This window comes from Ranitomeya variabilis, chromosome 5 (genome assembly GCF_051348905.1).
Source record: "Ranitomeya variabilis isolate aRanVar5 chromosome 5, aRanVar5.hap1, whole genome shotgun sequence".
In the NCBI taxonomy this organism is placed as follows: domain Eukaryota; kingdom Metazoa; phylum Chordata; class Amphibia; order Anura; family Dendrobatidae; genus Ranitomeya; species Ranitomeya variabilis.
The window spans coordinates 20351615-20373211 of NC_135236.1; positions in this window are offsets into that span (position 1 = coordinate 20351615).

The window sequence follows — 21597 nt, forward strand, 5'->3', positions numbered from 1 at the left end:
GTATAACAAAGATATCACTATCCCACCCTTTGTCTCTTGTCCCCTGCAGAACTAGGACGCAGGGAAAGCAATAACTTGCAACTCTCCCTAAAGACCCAAAATTTACTTTTATTCCCAGAAAAGGTATCCAGTAATTTTACAGAGGATTCAGGAGAAGAAATTGAAACACCTGAGACAGCCCCATCCATACTGTCAGATGGAGAGGAGGCACCCCGAACTACACTATCTGTATCTGCCAACTCCCTTTGCAGCTGTCGGTGAGAAGCAGCCAAAGCTCTTTCCTCCATCGACAGATTCTACATTATTTTGGTCATGTTAGCTACCTGACCTGACAGAGCTTGGAGAGGATCCATATCAGAGAAAGGAAAAGGGAAAAAAAAGTGCAGAATCTGCTTTAATAATAATAATAATAATTTTTATTTATATAGTGCCAACATATTCCGCAGCGCTTTACAAATTATAATGCTTTGGGTCAGTTATAATGTAATGATGCTGCCTGGTGTAGTAGAAACGTAACCTAAGGGGACGCTAGCGGGAGGGCAGGGTGAGGGAGGAATGAGGCACGCAGTGCACACAGGACCTGAACTAGGCTGGTCGCGTGATCACTGCAGGGATGATGGAGCAGAGCTACAGTGCAAGAACGGAGGGTCTGCAAGAAACGCAGGACACAGAGTACTAAGAGACATGGTCAAAGGACAAGCAAAGGGCTGGGATCCTAACACCAAGGGGCAAAACTGCAGATTAGTCAAAGACAAACCAAGGAGTAAGAAAGCCAAGACAGACAGAGAAGTACCAAGAAGAAAGCAGGGGCAGTAGTCAGGGGACAAACCGGGTCATACACAGCAAAGCACACAAGCACAGAGGCACAACAATTAAAGATGAATAACCTGGGTCAGTTAATTCAAACCGGGTAGACAGAAGTATAACTGACTCAGAACCCAGGGACAACCAACATTTTTATAGCTGCCCCAGAACCAAAGAGAGGCCAGACTAATTTAACCCAGATCTTACCAGGACAGAGCCAGAGCTCATCCAGAGTCATGACAATATTAAATTGCATAAAAGAAAGAAAACAATTCTTAAATTTCTGTGTTTGCTATTTCTGCTTCCCAAAAATTGGAACAGAAAGAAATTAAAAGATGTTATATGCCCAAGATTAGTACAAATATATACATGAACCAATTCAGCAAAAAACAAGCCCTCATATGACTCTGTCTTCAGAAATATAAAACAATTACAGCTCTCAAAGTAAGGTGGGGTAAAACACTTTGCTTTACGTGTGATAGTAACAAACCTAAAAACTGATGTAAATCTGGTATCGCTGTAATTGCACTGAACCTAAGAATAAAGTCATCCAATAACTTATACTGATAGTGAATGGTGTTCATTTTGCCAGCAAAAGATCACAATGTTTGGATGAAATTTACCCTGCGTGCTAATCTGAGCATGTAAATCTGATAAACTTGTGATTCAAACAAATTTCTGAGTGGAAAATTCCCTATAATGAGGCAGATGGAGAGACTTTGGTGTCAATGTGTTTTAGGTGTATTTTTAGGCATGCTCAAAAGAGAGGTCAACCAGAGTTTTGTGCACCTCTAAAAAAAATAGACACCACTAAACAGAGGCCAGATGGAGTCTAGTGCAATACTGCTGCCTCATCAGTGGATAGATCCATTAGGAGTTTCATATCAGTCACATATTTTGGAGATATAGATGGAAACTCAGATGTAAGTGCTCAGCATAGAGCACAGGATAAATGTGATCCAAAATGTAATGCACTCCAAAATGATACCAATAAAAGCTTCATCTCCCAGTCATCTGTTAACAGAAATATATGAGGTTTCCACTTTACTGCTGGCACAATGGCTCCACAAAAACAACATGGTTCCCCCAAAAGAAATCCAGTGACATCTGCACTCATAAATAAAAATGCTTCCTTCTTCTATGCCCCTCAATGTACCTAAACCACAGTTAGTGTCAAAACATTTGGAATTACTGTAGTGAGGAGAACCAACCTAATTTATAGCTGCATGTCTCCAGAAGCACGAGCTGGGCACCATGCATAGGCTCTAAAACATACAGGCACTACAATGTATTGGGCACTACACGGGGATATTTGCATTTTCACGCTAAAACATTAACGGTGATTGTTTCAGGAAAAGACCCATGGTGTCAAGATTGTCACTACACCCATAAATTACTTCCCGTTGTGGGGTTCAGTACATTTCCTAAAGGATTCACGTGAAGGTGCGTCTGCTGTGATGGCACTTGGGGGCTTTGAAAATAATGTATGTGCAAAATATTCTAGCAAAATCTGTGCCCCAAAGGTCAAATAGCGCTTCTTCCTTCCTGAGCCCTGTCTCGTGGCCCAACAGTACTGTAAAGACATACTGCATATAGGATATTGCTATGTTAAGGAGAAATTGTGTAACTCATAATGAGGCCATTTTTATTTATTTCCTCTTGTGAAAATAAAATATCTGGGACAAAAAAATGTATGTAGAAAAGCCGCGGAGACACCATCACGTATTTCTCAACGCAAGCAATGAATAGCCAGGTCTTTCACCGGGAAGGAACAACCACGGGAAGGGCAGCATCCAATAAAGGAAAACCACATATGCCAAAACATGGTATCCATCCACAGACAGCTGTTTCGGTGTATTTGCCCCTCATCAGTGTGGAGTAGGAAACTGGCTATTAGGAGCAGTGCCTAGTAAAAAGACTACTAACATAAGGATGAATGACCTTCGGGAGATCAAAACATCCAACACCGCGGAGACACCATCACGTGTTTCTCAATGAAGTGATCCAGAACACTGCCCCCATCCCTTGTGGGAAATATGCAAATGCATGTAGAAAAGCCACGGAGACACCATCACGTGTTTCTCAACGCAAGCAATGAATATCCAGGTCTTTCACCGGGAAGGAACAACCACAGAAAGGGCAGCATCCCATAAAGGAAAACCACCTATGCCAAAACATGGAATCCATCCACAGACAGCTGTTTCGGGGTATTTGCCCCTCATCAGTGTGGAGTAGGAAACTGGCTATTAGGAGCAGTGCCTAGTGAAAGGACTATAAACATAAGGATGAATGACCTTGGGGAGATCAAAACATCTATTCAAAACATCATGTAAACATCAGTTCCTTGTGATGACTTCTCTTTTCACATTTTGTGTTTTTTCATGCATTTATTGGTAAAGTAAATGGAGTAATTCAAAACTATAGTTTGTCCTGTAAAAATACATACATGTCATATGGCAACATTTAAAGGCAGAAAAAAGTTAGGGAAGAAAGGAAGGGTCAAAAATGTAAAAAAAAATAAATTGTTTCTTCTTAAAGAGGATAAATAGATATTCTTCATCTTTTTCTAATTAATTACATTTCTTTGCTGATAATAAAGGCTATAACAGAATATTTTAGTTGACTTGATGTGATTTATTGCATTGTTTAATATATTTGAGGATTATTTCATGTACGGCTTTCCTTGTGATTTTATTTATTAGGGTAGGCTCACATGTCCATTTTCTCTCTATCCGAGAAAACAGTAAGATTATGCTTGATTCGAGTGGGATCCCTTTTTCTCAGTGGCGGAGAGAAAAAAATATTCTCCTCCTTGTCCTTTCAGTCAACCAATAAAATTCGGACCGTGCTTGCATGTCATCGGAGTGGGGGCCGATGTTTTCCATAGATCCAAACTTGCATTTATGATTCTGATTAGTGTTGAGTGATACCGTCCGATACTTGAAAGTATCGGTATCGGAAAGTATCGACCGATACCGGCAAAGTATCGGATCTGATCCGATACCGATACCCGATACCAATACAAGTCAATGGGACTCAAGTATCGGAAGGTATCCCTGATGGTTCCCAGGGTCGGAAGGAGAGGAAACTCTCCTTCAGGCCCTGGGATCCATATTAATATGTAAAATAAAGAATTAAAATAAAAAATATTGATATACTCACCTCTCCGACGCAGCCTGGACCTTACCGCTGGTAACCGGCAGCCTTCTTTGCTTAAAATGAGCGCGTTCAGGGCCTTCCATGACGTCACGGCTTCTGATTGGTCGCGGCCGCCCATGTGACTGCCACGCGACCAATCACAAGCCGTGACGTAATTCTCAGGTCCTAAATTCCTAATTCTAGGAATTTAGGACCTGAGAATTACGTCACGGCTAGTGATTGGTCGCGTGGCGGTCACATAGGCGGCCGTGACCAATCACAAGCCGTGACGTCATCTAAGGCCCTGAACGCGCTCATTCTTAGGAAGGAAGGCTGCCGGAAAGAAGCCGAGGGTGAGTATATTCCTATTAGGTATATACTCACCCTCGGACGCGCCCTGCTTCTTTCCGGCAGTTTTCCTTCTTAAGAATGAGCGCGTTCAGGGCCCTAGATGACATCACGGCTTGTGATTGGTCGCGGCCGCCCATGTGACTGCTCACGCGACCAATCAGAAGCCGTGACGTCATGGAAGGTGCTGAACGTGCTCATTTTAAACAAAGAAGGCTGCCGGTTACCAGCGGTGATGTCCAGGGGCCTCCGGACAGGTGAGTATATCAATATTTTTTATTTTAATTCTTTATTTTACACATTCATATGGATCCCAGGGCCTGAAGGAGAGTTTCCTCTCCTTCAGACCCTGGGAACCATACACTGGAAACTTCCGATTCCGATTCCCGATACCACAAAAGTATCGGATCTCGGTATCGGAATTCCGATACCGCAAGTATCGGCCGATACCCGATACTTGCGGTATCGGAATGCTCAACACTAATTCTGATTCAACAATAAGATCAAAATGGGTCATGTCGCCTATTATTGTTTACTTGGACTAAGGTCAGCTGTGCAATACTCAAAGAAATTGCTAAAACCCAAAGTACAACGACTTTATTGGCATCAGTTAGTTCATTGAAAGCTTGAGTTCTAGGCAGTGCAAATATATAAAAGACTGAACAAAGAAGGATTGATTTATAAGGTGACAGCAGAAAGCCTCACCTTTTCACGAAACGAAAGAGCAGCGTGTCATTGTGTAAGTTTGCAAAGCTGTTAGAATAATTTCCTTTGGACTGAGGAGACCCAAGGTCGTAATGCCCTGTGTCACATTTGGTCAAAACTAGACACATCATATCCACAAATACCTTGTGATAATTATCAAGCACAGTGGATGAGGGCTGATCACTTAGGTTCACATTGCGTTAGTGTAGTCCGTTTAGCGCTAGCGAGAATGGACCCAAAAACCCTGCAGACAGCGTTCGAGGTCCATCGCAAAATAACTGCACATCGCTAACGCATGCCAAAAATGGCATGCGTTAGGGATGCGTTACATACATTGCGGTCAATTGGTGCGCTAACGGACCCGATGCATTACGTTAGTGCCACTATGTAACGGACTCCGTTAGCGGATACCCACTAATGCAGTGTGAACCTAGGCTTGCTTTGTCGCAACAAGACCTTGGTAACTTGAAGTCATTGAGTCACAGAGCAAGGCACAAAAGGCAAATTATCATTTTTGTTCAGAATAAAATTCCTGTGCATCCAAAACTACAATTTTCTTCACCGTCTATGTGGAAATTTATATTTTTGGGGATAGACTTGGTCTTCACAGGTGATTTGAATAAAAACGAAGTTTATTTAGAATGAAGTTACAAATAAAAAGAGTTAGGAAAAGATTTGAGTTAAAATGATATGTGCTGTATATGAAGATCCACGTGAGTATGAGAGAACAGGGATCTTATCTTTGGAAGGTTGCAGAATTTAGGTGAGAATTCTGGCTTACAGGCATGTCATTCCTATGTATGCCAAAATTAAAATATTACAGCTTTGCATAAAAAAGTCAGGATTTCAAGGATCATTTCTACAGATCCAAAGATCGACATACTGTTCTTATACTGATAACAAAATCAGCCTTGTCCTTTATTTATAGATGAGATTTCCATCTGCTATTTTGATGCTTTAAAAAACATTCAGCACAAATGAAATTGAAAATAGAAATGTAGAGTGCAGCATATCATACAGTGGGTATGGAAAGTATTCAGACCCCTATACATTTTTCACTCTTTCTTTGCTTTATTGCAGCCAATTGGTTAATTCATAAAAGTTCATTTTTCCTCTTTAATGTACACTCTGCACCCCATCTTGATGGAAAAAAAACAGAAATGTAGAAATGTTTGCAAATTTATTAAAAAAGGAAAACTTCTGCCTCCCAAAAATCGGAATAGAAAGAAATTAAAAGATGTTATGTGCCCAAGAATAGTACAAATATGTACTTGAACACATTCAGCAAAAAACAAACCCTCACATGACTCTGCCTTCAGAAATATAAAACAATTACAGCTCTCAAAGTAAGGTGGGGTATAACACTTTGTTTTACATTTGATAGTAACAAACCTAAAAAGTGATATAAATCTGATATCGCTGTAATTGCACTGAACCTAAGAATAAAGTCATCTAATAACTTATACTGATAGTGAATGGTGTTCATTTTTCCACCAAAAGATCACAATGTTTGGATGAAAATTACCCTGTGCGCTGCTCTGAGCATGTAAATATGAGAAACTTGCGGTTAAAACAAATTTCTGAGTGGAAAATTCCCTATAATGAGGCAGATAGAGAGACTTTGGTGTCAATGTTGTTTTAGGTGTATTTTTAGGTATGTACAAAAGAGAGGTCAACCAAAGTTTTTTGCACCACTAAAAAAATAGACACTTCTAAACAGAGGCCAGATGGAGTCTAGTGCAATACTGCTGCCTCATCAGTGGATAGATCCATTGGGAGTTTCATATAAGTCAAATATTTTGGAGATATAGATGGAAACTCAATATGTAAGTGCTCAGCATAGAGCACAGGATAAATGTGATCCAAAATGTAATGCACTCCAAAATGATACCAATAAAAGCTTCATCTCAACCCACAAAAACTAAGTACAGTCTCACTTCAATCATCTGTTTACAGAAATATATGAGGTTTCCAATTTACTGCTAGCACAGTGGCTCAGGAAAACAACATGGTTCCCCGAAAAGAAATCCAGTGGCATCTGCACTCATAAATAGAAATGCCTCATTCTTCTAAGCCCCTCAATGTACCTAAGCCACAGTTAGTGTCAAAACATTTGGAATTACTGTAGTGACTGAGGAGAACCAACCTAATTTATGGCTGCATGTCTCCAGAAGCATGAGCTGGGCACCATGTATAGGCTCTAAAACATACAGGCACTACAATGCATTGATCACTACTCCGGGATATTTGCATTTTCACTCTAAAACATTAACTGCACTTGTTTCAGGAAACAGGGACATGTGAACGGGTTTTAGGAGGGACACATGAAAGGTGTCGGTGATACCTAGGAGTGGAGGAAGGGCCAGACAATAGACCACAGGGTTAACCTGTTCCAGGACCTTGAAGGGACCCAAGTAGCGAGGTGCAAACTTAGTGGACTCAACTCACAGCCTGATATTATGGGCGGAGAGCCACAAAGGTCAGAGCGGGGCGCCGAAGTGCATCGGCAGAGACCCTCATTCTCTCCTTTAAGGCCCGGATAGCATCCTGTGTGCAGTCTCAAATGTCATATGCCTCCACAGCCAAGTCTGCCACCCTGGAGTTGGCGGAAGACACGGGCATAGGCACAGGAACCCGCAGATGCTGACCGTAGTTAAGGAGGAATTGGGTCTGCCCAGTGGAGTCAGCTACGGCATTGTTCAGTGCAAACTCCGCCCACTGTAGCAAGGATGCACAGTCATCCTGCCTGGCTGAAACAAAATGTCGCAGATATGTGACGAGGGTCTTGTTGGCCCTCTCCACCAACCCATTCGTCTCAGGATGGTATGCTGAAGAGAGATTCAACTCGATGCTGAGTAGATGACAAAGCTCTCTCCAGAACCGAGAAGCAAACTGGGGACCCCGGTCACTGACAATTTTGTCTGGCATACCGTGTAGGCGGAAAATGTGTTTGATAAATAATGCTGCCAAGGCCCATTCAGAAGGTAGCCATGGAAGAGGCACCAAGTGAATCATTTTGGAAAAATGGTTGGTGATTACCCAAATAATGGTGCAGCCACGGGACTTGGGTAAGCCCACCAGCCAGTTAAAACCATTAGTACACCCATTAATGACTTCCAGTTGTAATGTATTTTTCCAAAAGGATTCACGTGAAGGTGCGTCTGCTGTGATGGCACTTGGGGACTTTGAAAATAATGTATGCGCAAAATATTCTAGCAAAATCTGTGCCCCAAAAGTCAAATAGCACTTCTTCCTTCCTGAGCCCTGTCTCATGGCCAAACAATACTGGAAAGACATACTGCATATAGGATATTGCTATGTTACAGAGAAATTGTGCAACACATAATGAGTGGGGTTGAGCGAAACGGATCGGTCATTTTCATAAGTCGCCGACTTTTGGCAAAGTCGGGTTTCATGAAACCCGACCCGATCCCAGCGTGGGATCGGCCATGCGGTACACAATCTTCGCGCCAAAGTCGCATTTCATATGACGCTTTCAGCGCCTTTTCTCAGCCAATGAAGGTGGACGCAGAGTGTGGGCAGCGTGATGACATAGGTCCTGGTCCCCGCCATCTTAGAGAAGGGCATGGCAGTGATTGGCTTGCTTTCTGTGGCATCACAGGGGCTATAAAGGGGCGTGAACGCCGGCTGCCATCTTACTGCTGCTGATCTGAGCATAGGGAGAGGTTACTGCCGCTACGTCAGAAGCAGGGATAGCGTTAGGCAGGGTAAATTAACCCCCAAACCGCTTGTGCTGTAGCGATTTCCACTGTCCAACACCACCTTTTCTTTGCAGGGACAGTGGAGGCTAGATTTCTGTGCAACAGCTCTGTAGCTTATAAGGCTCCCTAATAGTTGCATTGCTGTGTGTACGCCGCTGTGCAAACCAACTGCTTTTTTAAAAGCACAAATCCTGTTGCTCCTTCCTTTCTGCACAGCTATCTTGTTTGTTTGTCCACACTTTTGTGTGCAACAGTCCTTTTTATTGCTGCCTGCCATACTTTTCAGAGATTATTGTAGGGAGATAGTAATTGTAGTACAGTCCCTTTTTTTTAAATATCTTCCAGCCACTTTCAGCCCCTGAAACTGTGTAGTGTAAAACAGTGGGCCTGTATTTTTCTGCACTGTCCCACACCTAAGAAGGGAGATTTATATTGCCAATTAGTGCATCTGTGCCAGTGCTGTCTGTGGTATCTGTCATTCGTTTTGTGCCACAGAAACTATACTGTGATATAGTGGGACTGATTTTTTCCTGCATTCTCCCACACATAAAAAAGGGAGATTTAAATTCACAACAAGTTTACGTACACCTTCTACCTACTTGTACAGGACCACATAACGGTTGTTATTTTTGTAACATTTTTCCAAGAATGAGGAAGTCTGGTGGAAGAGGTCGTGGCCATGGGCGGTCATTGCCAGCTGGTAATGATGGTAGTGGTGGTGGTCGTGGAGCATCAGGTGGTCATGGGAAAAGCAATATAGACCCTAAGTCTCGAGTTGTTGAGCCAGCGTCATCGTCTGGCTACACAAGGCCTCGAATGCTCCATTTTCTGGGAGTAGGAAAACTGCTTTTAAAGCCGGAGCAGCAGGAACAAATTTTGGCTTTCATTGCTGACTCTGTCTCTACCTCTTTCGCCTCCTCCTCGGAAATTGCAAAATGTAAGTGGATGTTCCCAGTCAGGGACAAGTCGCTTCCTTGTGTTCTTCACCCAGAACGACAGAGAAGGATGCGTCAGGCGACACAACATGTTACTCCATGGAGCTCTTTACACATACCGTTCCTGGGTTAGAAAGGGAAATTGTTAACAGGCCATGCCCACTAAAAGATGAATCGGACATGGAGTGCACAGATGCACAGCCACAGCCCGATTATTATGCTGTTCCTTTGACTCAGATCAGAACATTGCCCTCGCAGTGTACTGATCCAGAATCTGACCCTGATGAGAATATGGAGCCCCGTCAAGAACGCTATAGCACCGGCTTTCACGGTGACTCAGAGGAAGGTGCACAAGACATAGAAGAGGAGGTCATAGATGACACAGTTTTTGACCCCGCTTGGCAGCCATTGGGGTAACAGGGTGCAGGCGGCAGTAGCTCTGAAGCGGAGGAGGAAGAGCCGTAGCAGGCATCAACATCGCAACAGGTTCCATCTGGCAGGCCCGTATCTGGCCAAAAACGTGTGGCAAAACCAAAACCAGTTATAGGACAGCGTGGCCATCCTGTTAAAGTAGCTCAGTGTGCAATGCCTGAGAAGGTATCCGATAGTAAGAAGAGTGCAGTCTGGCATTTTTTTAACCAAGATCCAAATGATCAGTGCAAAGTCATCTGTAAGAAATGCTCAAGGACCTTCAGCAGAGGTCAGAATGTTAAAAATCTAAATACAAGTTGCATGCGTAGACATTTAACCACCATGCACTTGCAAGCCTGGACTAACTACCAAACATGCTTTAACGTTGTAGCACACAATGAAGCTAGTCAGCAACGCTACATCCCTTCCCTCACTGTAAGCCCACCGTTTACCACACCACCTGCAGTAAATGTGGGGGTTTTGTCGCAAGGCCAAAGCAGTCAGGGAATCACCAGGTTCGTGGTAGGAAACACTGTATGTAGGGCAACAGCAAGAATACCATCACAAACCCTCTCTCAGTCTGCCATGTCCTCCGGCACCCCCGCTAGTTCCACCCTATGCAGCTCTCCAGTCCAGCTCACCCTACATGAGACTCTCGTTAGGAAAAGGAAGTACTCATCCTCGCATCTGCGTACACAGGGTTTGAACGCCCACTGTTGTGAATTCTGCTCTTGGGTTCCCTCTGGTGGTTTTTGGTAGTAATGCAGTTGTCCCTGCTGATTGCAGCTCTGACTGGGATATTTAGGTGTGCAGGATTCATTAGCCCTTGCCAGTTCTCCATTGTTCTTGGAGGTTTTGCATCTCTGTCTGGTTCCTCCTGCCCTGCTGCCAAATCAGCAAAGATAAGTGTCTGGTTTTGTTTTTGTAGCACACATGCTGTGTGCTTTACGATTCAGTACTATTCAATGTTTTTTCTTGTCCAGCTTAGACTGTGTTTGGATATTTCAGTCTAGTTGGATTCTCAGGAGATGCAGATATACATTCCATGTCTTTAGTTAGATGGTGGAATTTTTGTATTATCTGCTCTGGATATTTTTAGGGTTTTAATACTGACCGCTTAGTATTCTGTCCTATCCTTTCCTACTTAGCTAGCGTGGCCTCTTTTGCTAAATCCTGATTTCTGCCTGCGTGTGTCTTTCCTCTAATACTCACAGTCAATATTTGTGGGGGGCTGCCTATCCTTTGGGGTTCTGCTCTGAGGCAAGATAGAATTCCCATTTCCATCTATAGGGGTATTTAGTCCTCCGGCTGTGTCGAGGTGTCTAGGATGTGTTAGGTACACCCCACGGCTACTTCTAGTTGCGGTGACAGTTTAGGGTTTGCGGTCAGTACAGGTTCCACCTACTCCTGAGAAAGTCTGATGCGGCTCCAAGGTCACCGGATCATAACAGTACATCTGGCCAACAATGAGTTAAATGCATCTCAGAAGAAGGGAAGAAAGAGCCATTTTTTTTTCTCTGTAGCCTGCTTTGTCTTTCCTTCCCTCCTTTCCTCTGGGTGGCTGAGGAGCCTTGTGCTAGCATGGATGTTCAGGGATTAGCTTCTCGTGTATACCAGCTTGCTGCTAGGGTACAGGGTATTTCTGATTATATTGTTCAGACTCCAGTTTTAGAGCCTAAGATTCCTACTCCTGATTTGTTTTTTGGGGACAGGTCCAAATTTTTGAGTTTTAAAAACAACTGTAAACTGTTTTTTGCTCTGAGACCTCGATCCTCTGGTGATTCCATTCAGCAGGTTAAAATTGTCATCTCCCTGCTGCGTGGCGATCCTCAGGATTGGGCATTTTCCCTGGAATCTGGGAATCCAGCCTTGCTTAATGTAGATGCCTTTTTTCAGGCTTTAGGATTATTATATGACGAACCAAATTCTGTGGATCAAGCGGAGAAGACCTTGTTGGTCCTGTCTCAGGGTCAAGAAGCGGCAGAATTGTATTGTCAGAAATTTAGAAAATGGTCTGTGTTGACTAAATGGAATGATGATGCTTTGGCGGCAATTTTCAGAAAGGGTCTTTCTGAATCCGTTAAAGATGTTATGGTGGGGTTTCCCACGCCTTTCCGTCTGAGTGATTCTATGTCTCTGGCCATTCAGATTGATCGGCGCTTGCGGGAGCGCAGAACTGTGCGCGCTGTGGCGTTGTCCTCAGAGCAGATGCCTGAGTCAATGCAGTGTGATAGGATTCTGTCTAGAACGGAACAACAGGGATTCAGACATCAGAATAGGTTGTGTTTTTATTGTGGCGATGCTTCTCATGTCATTTCAGTCTGCCCTAAGTGTACAAAGAGGATCGCTAGTTCATTTACCATCAGTACTGTACAACCTAAATTTTTATTATCTGTGTCCTTGATCTGCTCATTGTCATCATTTTCTGTCATGGTGTTTGTGGATTCAGGCGCCGCCTTGAACTTAATGGACTTTGAGTTTGACAGGCATTGTGGTTTTCCCTTGCAGTCTTTGCAGAACCCTATTCCGTTAAGGGGCATTGATGCTACACCTTTGGCTAAAAATAAGCCCCAGTTCTGGACACAGGTGAACATGTGCATGGTGCCAGCCCATCAAAAAGATTGTCGATTTCTGGTGTTGCATAATTTACATGATGCTATCGTGCTTGGTTTTCCATGGTTGCAGGCACATAATCCTGTGTTGGATTGGAAGTCTATGTGTGTGACTAGTTGGGGATGTCAGGGGGTTCATAATGACGTTCCTTTGATGTCAATCTCCTCTTCTTCCACTTCTGAAATTCCAGAGTTTTTGTCTGATTTTCAGGATGTATTCGATGAGCCCAAGTCCAGTTCCCTTCCACCGCATAGGGACTGTGATTGTGCGATTGACTTGATTCCAGGCTATAAGTTTCCTAAGGGCCGACTTTTCAACCTGTCTGTGCCGGAACATACCGCCATGCAGAGTTATGTTAAGGAGTCTTTGGAGAAAGGGCATATTCGGCCATCTTCTTCACCGTTGGGAGCGGGATTTTTTTTGTTGCTATGAAGGATGGCTCCTTTAGACCCTGTATTGATTATCGCCTCTTGAATAAGATCACTGTCAAGTTTCAATACCCTTTACCTCTACTTTCCGATTTGTTTGCTAGGATTAAGGGGGCTAGTTGGTTTACGAAGATTGATCTTCGGGGGGCATATAATCTTGTTCGTATTAAGCAGGGTGATGAATGGAAAACTGCGTTTAATACGCCCGAAGGCCATTTTGAATACCTTGTGATGCCATTCGGGCTCTCTAATGCTCCATCTGTTTTTCAGTCCTTCATGCACGATATCTTCCGGACTTATCTTGATAAATTCATGATTGTATATTTGGATGACATTTTAATTTTTTCCGATGATTGGGAGTGTCATGTGAAACAGGTCAGGATCATATTTCAGATCCTTCATGATAATGCTTTGTTTGTGAAGGGGTCTAAGTGTCTCTTTGGAGTGCAGAAGGTTTCTTTTTTGGGCTTCATTTTTTCTCCCTCATCTATAGAGATGGATCCGGTTAAGGTTCAGGCCATTCATGATTGGATTCAACCCACATCTGTGAAGAGCCGTCAGAAATTTTTGGGCTTTGCTAATTTTTATCGCCGTTTCATTGCTAACTTCTCCAGTGTGGTTAAACCCTTGACCGATTTGACGAAGAAAGGCGCTGATGTGACAAATTGGTCCTCTGTGGCTGTTTCTGCCTTTCAGGAGCTTAAACGCCGATTTACTTCTGCCCCGGTGTTGCGTCAACCGGATGTTTCTCTTCCGTTTCAGGTTGAGGTTGACGCTTCTGAGATTGGGGCAGGGGCCGTTTTGTCTCAGAGGGATCCTGTTGGTTCCTTGATGAAACCGTGTACCTTCTTTTCCCGTAAGTTTTCACCCGCTGAACGCAATTATGATGTCGGCAATCGGGAGTTGTTGGCTATGAAGTGGGCATTTGAGGAGAGGCGACATTGGCTCGAGGGAGCTGAGCACCGTATTGTGGTCTTGACCGATCATAAAAATCTGATTTACCTCGAGTCTGCCAGGCGGCTGAATCCTAGACAGGCTCGATGGTCCCTGTTTTTTTCCCGTTTTGATTTTGTGGTCTCGTATCTTCCGGGTTCTAAGAATATTAAGGCTGATGCCCTCTCTAGGAGTTTTTTGCCTGATTCTCCTGAGGTCCTTGAACCGGTCGGCATTCTGAAAGAAGGCGTGGTCCTTTCTGCCATTTCCCCTGATTTACGACGGGTTTTTCAGGAATTTTAGGCTGACAAACCTGACCACTGTCCAGTGGGGAAACTGTTTGTTCCTGATAGATGGACTAGTAGAGTGATTTCTGAGGTTCATTGTTCTGTGTTGGCTGGCCATCCTGGTATTTTTGGTACCAGAGATTTGGTTTTTAGGTCCTTTTGGTGGCCTTCTTTGTCACGTGATGTGCGTTCTTTTGTGCAGTCCTGTGGGACTTGTGCGCGCCAAGCCTTGCTGTTTCCATGCTAGTGGGTTGCTTTGGCCTTTGCCGGTCCCTGAGAGGCCCTGGACGCATATTTCTATGGATTTTATTTCTGATCTTCCTGTTTCCCAGAAGATGTCTGTCATCTGGTTTGTTTGTGACCGGTTCTCTAAGATGGTCCATTTGGTGCCTTTGCCTAAATTGCCTTCCTCTTCTGATTTGGTTCCGTTGTTTTTTCAGCATGTGGTTTGTTTGTATGGTATTCTGGAGAATATTGCGTCCGACAGAGGTTCTCCGTTTGTTTCTCGGTTTTGGCGGGCCTTTTGTGCTAAGCTGGGCATTGATTTGTCTTTTTCTTCCGCATTTCATCCTCAGACAAATGGCCAGACCGAGCGAATGAATCAGACTTTAGAAACTTATGTGAGATGCTTTGTGTCTGCTGATCAGGATGATTGGGTGGCTTTCTTGCCATTGGCCGAGTTTGCCCTTAATAATCAGGCTAGTTCGGCTACCTTGGTTTCACCCTTCTTTTCTAATTTTAGTTTTCATCCTCGTTTTTCTTCGGGGCAGGTTGAGCCTTGTGACTGTCCTGGTGTGGATTCTGTGGTTGACAGGTTGCAGCAGATTTGGGCTCATGTGGTGGACAATTTGGTATTGTCTCAGGAGGAGGCTCAACGTTTTGCTAACCGTCGTCGGTGTGTTGGTTCCCGGCTTCGGGTTGGGGATCTAGTCTGGTTGTCTTCCCATCATGTTCCTATGAAGGTTTATTCCCCTAAGTTTAAGCCTCACTTTATTGGTCCTTATAGGATTTCTGAGATTATTAATCCGGTGTCTTTTCGATTGGCCCTTCCGGCTTCTTTTGCTATCCATAATGTCTTCCATAGATCTTTATTGCGGAAATATGTGGTGCCCGTTGTTCCCTCTGTTGATCCTCCGGCCCCTGTGTTGGTTGATGGGGAGTTGGAGTATGTGGTTGAGAAGATTTTGGATTCTCACTTTTCGAGGCGGAGGCTTCAGTACCTTGTCACATGGAAGGGTTATGGCCAGGAGGATAATTCTCGGGTTTTTGCCTCTGATGTCCATGCTGCTGATTTGGTCCGTGCCTTTCATCTGGCTCGTCCTGATCGGCCTGGGAGCTCTGGTGAGGGTTCGGTGACCCCTCCTCAAGGGGGGGTACTGTTGTGAATTCTGCTCTTGGGTTCCCTCCGGTGGTTGTTGGTAGTAATGCAGTTGTCCCTGGGTTGCAATCCTGGGCAGGTGTCCCTGCTGATTGCAGCTCTGACTGGGATATTTAGGTGTGCAGGATTCATTAGCCCTTGCCAGTTCTCCATTGTTCTTGGAGGTTTTGCATCTCTGTCTGGTTCCTCCTGCCCTGCTGCCAAATCAGCAAAGATAAGTGTCTGGTTTTGTTTTTGTAGCACACATGCTGTGTGCTTTACAATTCAGTACTATTCAATGTTTTTTCTTGTCCAGCTTAGACTGTGTTTGGATATTTCAGTCTAGTTGGATTCTCAGGAGATGCAGATATACATTCCATGTCTTTAGTTAGATGGTGGAATTTTTGTATTATCTGCTGTGGATATTTTTAGGGTTTTAATACTGACCGCTTAGTATTCTGTCCTATCCTTTCCTACTTAGCTAACGTGGTCTCTTTTGCTAAATCCTGATTTCTGCCTGCTTGTGTCTTTCCTCTAATACTCACAGTCAATATTTGTGGGGGGCTGCCTATCCTTTGGGGTTCTGCTCTGAGGCAAGATAGAATTCCCATTTCCATCTATAGGGGTATTTAGTCCTCCGGCTGTGTCGAGGTGTCTAGGATGTGTTAGGTACACCCCACGGCTACTTCTAGTTGCGGTGACAGTTTAGTGTTTGCGGTCAGTACAGGTTCCACCTACTCCTGAGAAAGTCTCATGCGGCTCCAAGGTCACCGGATCATAACAGCCCACATTGCTAGACTAATCTCGTTAGAGATGATGCCCTACCAGTTAGTTGAAACTGAAGCTTTCAAAGCCCTGATGGACTATGCTGTACCACGCTACGAGCTACCCAGTCGACACTTTTTTTCGAGAAAAGCCATCCCAGCCCTCCACCAGCATGTAAAATACCGCATTGTCCATGCACTCAGGCAATCTGTGAGTAGAAAGGTGCACCTGACATCAGATGCATGGACCAGTAGGCATGGCCAGGGGCATTACGTCTCCATCACGGCACACTGGGTTAATGTGGTGGATGCAGGGTCCACAGGGGACAGCAATATTGGGACACTTCTGCCTAGCCCACGGTCTAGGAAACAGTTGGCTGTAGGCATTCGTCCCCCCTCCTCCTCCTCGTCCTCCAGCAGAAGTGAGACCTCGTCCACAGACCACAGTCGCACGACCACTCCATCTGCAGCTGCCACTGTTGCACACGAGGTGTCCCATTATGGAACAGCTAGTGGCAAGCGTCAGCAGGCTGTATTGGCAATTAAGTGTTTGGGCAACAACAGACACACCGCGGAAGTTCTGTCCGAGTTCTTGCAGCAAGAAACTCACTCATGGCTGGACACTGTACATCTTGAGGCAGGCAAGGTAGTGAGTGATAACAGAAGGAATTTTATGGCTGCCATAGCCCTTTCACAACTGAAACACATTCCTTGCCTGGCTCACACATTAAACCTGGTGGTGCAGTGCTTCCTGAAAAGTTATCCGGAGTTACCCGACCTGCTCCTGAAAGTGTGCAGACTTTGCTCGCACATCTGCCATTCGCCCATACACTCCAGCCGTATGCAGAACCATCAGCAGTCTTTGAAACTTTCCCAGCATAGCCTAATCATCGATGTTGCAACAAGGTGGAATTCCACACTGCACATGCGTCAGAGACTGTGTGAACAGAGGCGTGCTGTTATGTATTTGTGGGAGGATACACATACATGGGTAGAAAGTAGGATGGCAGACATGGAGTTGTCAGGTGTCTGGTGGTCGAAGCTACAAGACCTGTGTCAAGCCCTTCAGTGTTTTGAGGAATGCACACGGCTGTTTAGTGCACACAACGCCATAATAAGCATGAGCATCCCCCTAATACGTCTGCTGATAAAAGTTTGACGCACATAAAGGAGCAGGCGTCTGCAGCCGAGGACGAGGGAAGCCTAGATGACAGTCAGCCATTGTCTGCTCAGGGAAGTTTACAGGACGAGGTGGCGGGCGAAGAGGAGGAGGACGAGGAGGATGATGGGGATGAATATTTTTTGGATGAGGAAGCTTCTCAGGGGGCAATAGAAACTGCTGGCGTTGCAAGGCCGGGTTCAGGTTTTTTGAGGGAGACAAGTGACGTTGATTTGCCCGAAAGTGCTCCTCAAACCAGCACATGCACTGATTTGACAACTGGAACGTTGGCCCACATGGCGGATTATGCCTTGCGTATCCTCAAAAGGGACCCACGCATTATAAAAATGATGACCGATGATGATTACTGGTTGGCCTGCCTCCTTGATCCTATAAAGGCAAAATGCAAAATATCATGCCACACGAGAACCTCAAACAAATATTGGCAACCAAACAAGCTACTCTTGTAGACCGTTTGATTCAGGCATTCCCAGCACACAGCGCCGGTGATGGTTCTCACACGAGCTGCAGGGGGCAACAGGGCAGAGGTGTTAGAGGTGCACAAATCAGAAGTGGCATTGGACAGAGGGGTTTTCTGACCAGGTTATGGAGTGATTTCGCAATGACCGCAGACACGACAGGTACTGCAGCAGCAATTCAAAGTGACAGGAGACAACATTTGTCCAGTATGGTTACTAACTATTTTTCCTCCATTATCGATGTTCTCCCTCAACCGTCATTCCCCTTTGATTACTGGTCATCCAAAATAGACATCTGGCCTGAATTGACCGAATATGCATTGCAGGAGCTTGCTTGCCCAGCAGCTAGTGTGCTATCAGAAAGAGTATTCAGTGCTGCTGGTTCAATACTGACCGAAAAAAGGACTCGTCTGGCGACCCAAAATGTTGATGATCTAACCTTCATTAAAATGAACCACTCATGGATTTCTAATTATTTTGCCCAACCTTTCCCGGCTGACACCTAGCTTTCCTGAAAAAAGGTCTTGCTTTGGGACTGGTGTTACTGACTGTTCCAATCTCTTAATTTGCAGCTGCTGTTTGTACAGCATACTACATGTTTACACCTCCCTAAATGGCCTAACTCCCCCCACGGGGCCGTGGTCTCGCCACTTGGCGCTAGCACCCGTCAGAGTGCCGTTTGTCTGAAGAGGTGGGTGTGCCCACTTTTGGTCGACGGCACTGCCACTGGGTCCCTCATAGTACAATGAACTGTCTCTGGCGGTGGTGGCGCGCACCCAACGTCAGACACACCACTGTAACATGAGGGGCCCTGGGCCTGTACTGCCGGCCAAGAGAGAGTGTCGCCCCCCCAGCTCAAACAGTGCTCTACCACTTGCAAAATTATCTCTCGCTGCTAGGGTTGAGCGAAATGGGTCGGCCATTTTCAGAAGTCGCCGACTTTTGGCAAAGTCGGGTGTCATAAAATCCGACCCCTGTATGGGGTCGGCCATGAGGTCGGCGATCTTATGAATCTGGTATCGGAATTCCGATACCGAGTTCCGATATGTTTGCGATATCGGGAATCGGTATTGTGATTGGTCGCATTGTGGTCACGTGACTGCTCCGCCACCAATCACAGGCCGCGACGTCATCTAAGGACTTTCAAGCGCTCATTCTGAGGTACCGAAGCTGCCGGTTACATCGGGCTGCGTCGGAGAGGTGAGTATATCAATATTTTTTATTTTGATTCTTTATTTTACACATTAATATGGATCCCAGGGCCTGAAGGAGAGTTTCCTCTCCTTCAGACCCTGGGAACCATAGTATCCCATTGCACTGCATTGGGTTTCGTGTTTCGGCCGACCCCGACCCCGACTTTTTTATAGGATCGGCCGATTTCACTCAACCCGACTTTTGAGAAAGTCGGGTTTCGTGAAACCCGACCCGATCCTATAAAAATAAAAGTCGCTCAACCCTACTCGCTGCTCCACCAGTGTTTAGTCTATGCACTGAAATCCTTCAATGCCTGGCACTGACAATAACAATTTGTTGACATGTAGGATGCTATTTAAAATAGGCAGGGGCCCTGTCCTACATTTACACCAGTAAATACTTTGCGCCAAATTACAATGTCTCAAAGTCAGCATAGGAGCCCACCCCTGTACCTAAGTATGGCACTTTTTTTTTTTGCGAGACATTAACATCTATTTAGTTTTTTGGAGAACTTGCTGTCTGAGGTCCCTCCTTCCAATTGTCCTCTGCCGAGCACACCAATGCTGCCTGTGTACCCCTGCAACATAATGAAATCTGCATAGAGCCTATTTTGTTATTTTAGGCCTACTAAGTCTGTCTGCGGTCCCTCCTTCTAATTGTCCTACGCTGACCACACCAATGCTGCCTGTGTACCCCTGCCGCATAATGGAAGCTGCAGAGAGCCTATTTTGTTATTTTAGGCCTACTAAGTCTGTCTGCGGTCCCTCCTTCCAATTGTCCTCCACTGAGCACACCAATGCTGCCTGTGTACCCCTGCCACATAATGGAAGCTGCATAGAGCCTATTTTGTTATTTTAGGCCTACTAAGTATGTCTGCGGTCCCTCATTCCAATTGTCCTACGCTGACCACACCAATGCTGCCTGTGTACCCCTGCCACATAATGGAAGCTGCATAGAGCCTATTTTGTTATTTTAGGCCTACTAAGTCTGTCTGCGGTCCCTCCTTCCAATTGTCCTCCGCTGAGCACACCAATGCTGCCTGTGTACCCCTGTAGCCTAATTTAAACCGCATCGAGCCTGCTTTATTATTTTATGCCTAGGAAGTCTGTCTGCTTTCCCTCCTTGAAATCGTCCTTTGCTGACCACAACAATGCTGCCTGTGTACCCCTGTAGCCTACTTTAAACTGCATAGAGCCAACTTTCTATTGTAGGCCTACTACATGTGTCTGTCTCGGCCAGTCCACTCCTTGCAGTTGTCCTCCACTGAACAAAGCTATGCCGCCTGTGTACTCCTGTTACCAATTGTGAACTGCATTTATCCTAGTTACTTATTTGTGCCTAGTAACTGTGTAAGCCTGTCATAACAGTTGTCCTCCACCACAGAACCCAGCTATGCCACTTGTGTACTCTTTTACCAATTTTGAACTTAATATAGCCTTCCTTTTTATTTTAGGCCTACTTCCTGTGTCAGAGCCACTAATTACACATGTCCTCCTCCCCTGAACCACGCTATGCTGCAAGTGTACTCCACTTACCAATTTTGAACTGCATTTTGCCTAATTACTTATTTAGGCCTACTTATTGTGTCTGTCTCCCATTACAGTTGTCCTCCACTGCACAAAGCTGAGCTTCAATCTTCAGGCTCTCATTAAGTAGTTGTTGTTAATATGTGTGGTTGGGGCCTACTAACGGTGTCTGCCGCTCCCTGGTGTTGTCCTCCACTGTACAAAGCTGAGCTTCAATCTTCAGGCTCTCATTAAGTAGTTGTTGTTAATATGTGTGGTTGGGGCCTACTAACGGTGTCTGCCGCTCCCTGGTGTTGTCCTCCACTGTACAAAGCTGAGCTTCAATCTTCAGGCTCTCTTTAAGTAGTCGTTGTTAATATGTGTGGTTGGGGCCTACTAATGGTGTTTGCCGCTCCCTTGTGTTGTCCTCCACTGTACAGAGCTGAGCTTCAATCTTCAGGCTCTCATTAAGTAGTTGTTGTTAAGATAACAGTGCATTTGGCCTACTATTTTGGTTGGGGCCTACTAACGTTGTCTGCCGCTCCCTTGTGTTGTCCTTCACTGTACAAAGCTGAGCTTCAATCTTCAGGCTCTCATTAAAGTAGTTGTTGTTAATATGTGTGGTTGGGGCCTACTAACAGTGTCTGCCGCTCCCTGGTGTTATCCTCCACTGTACAAAGCTGAGCTTCAATCTTCAGGCTCTCATTAAGTAGTTGTTGTTAATATGTGTGGTTGGGGCCTACTAACGGTGTCTGCTGCTCCCTGGTGTTGTCCTCCACTGTACAAAGCTGAGCTTCAATCTTCAGGCTCTCATT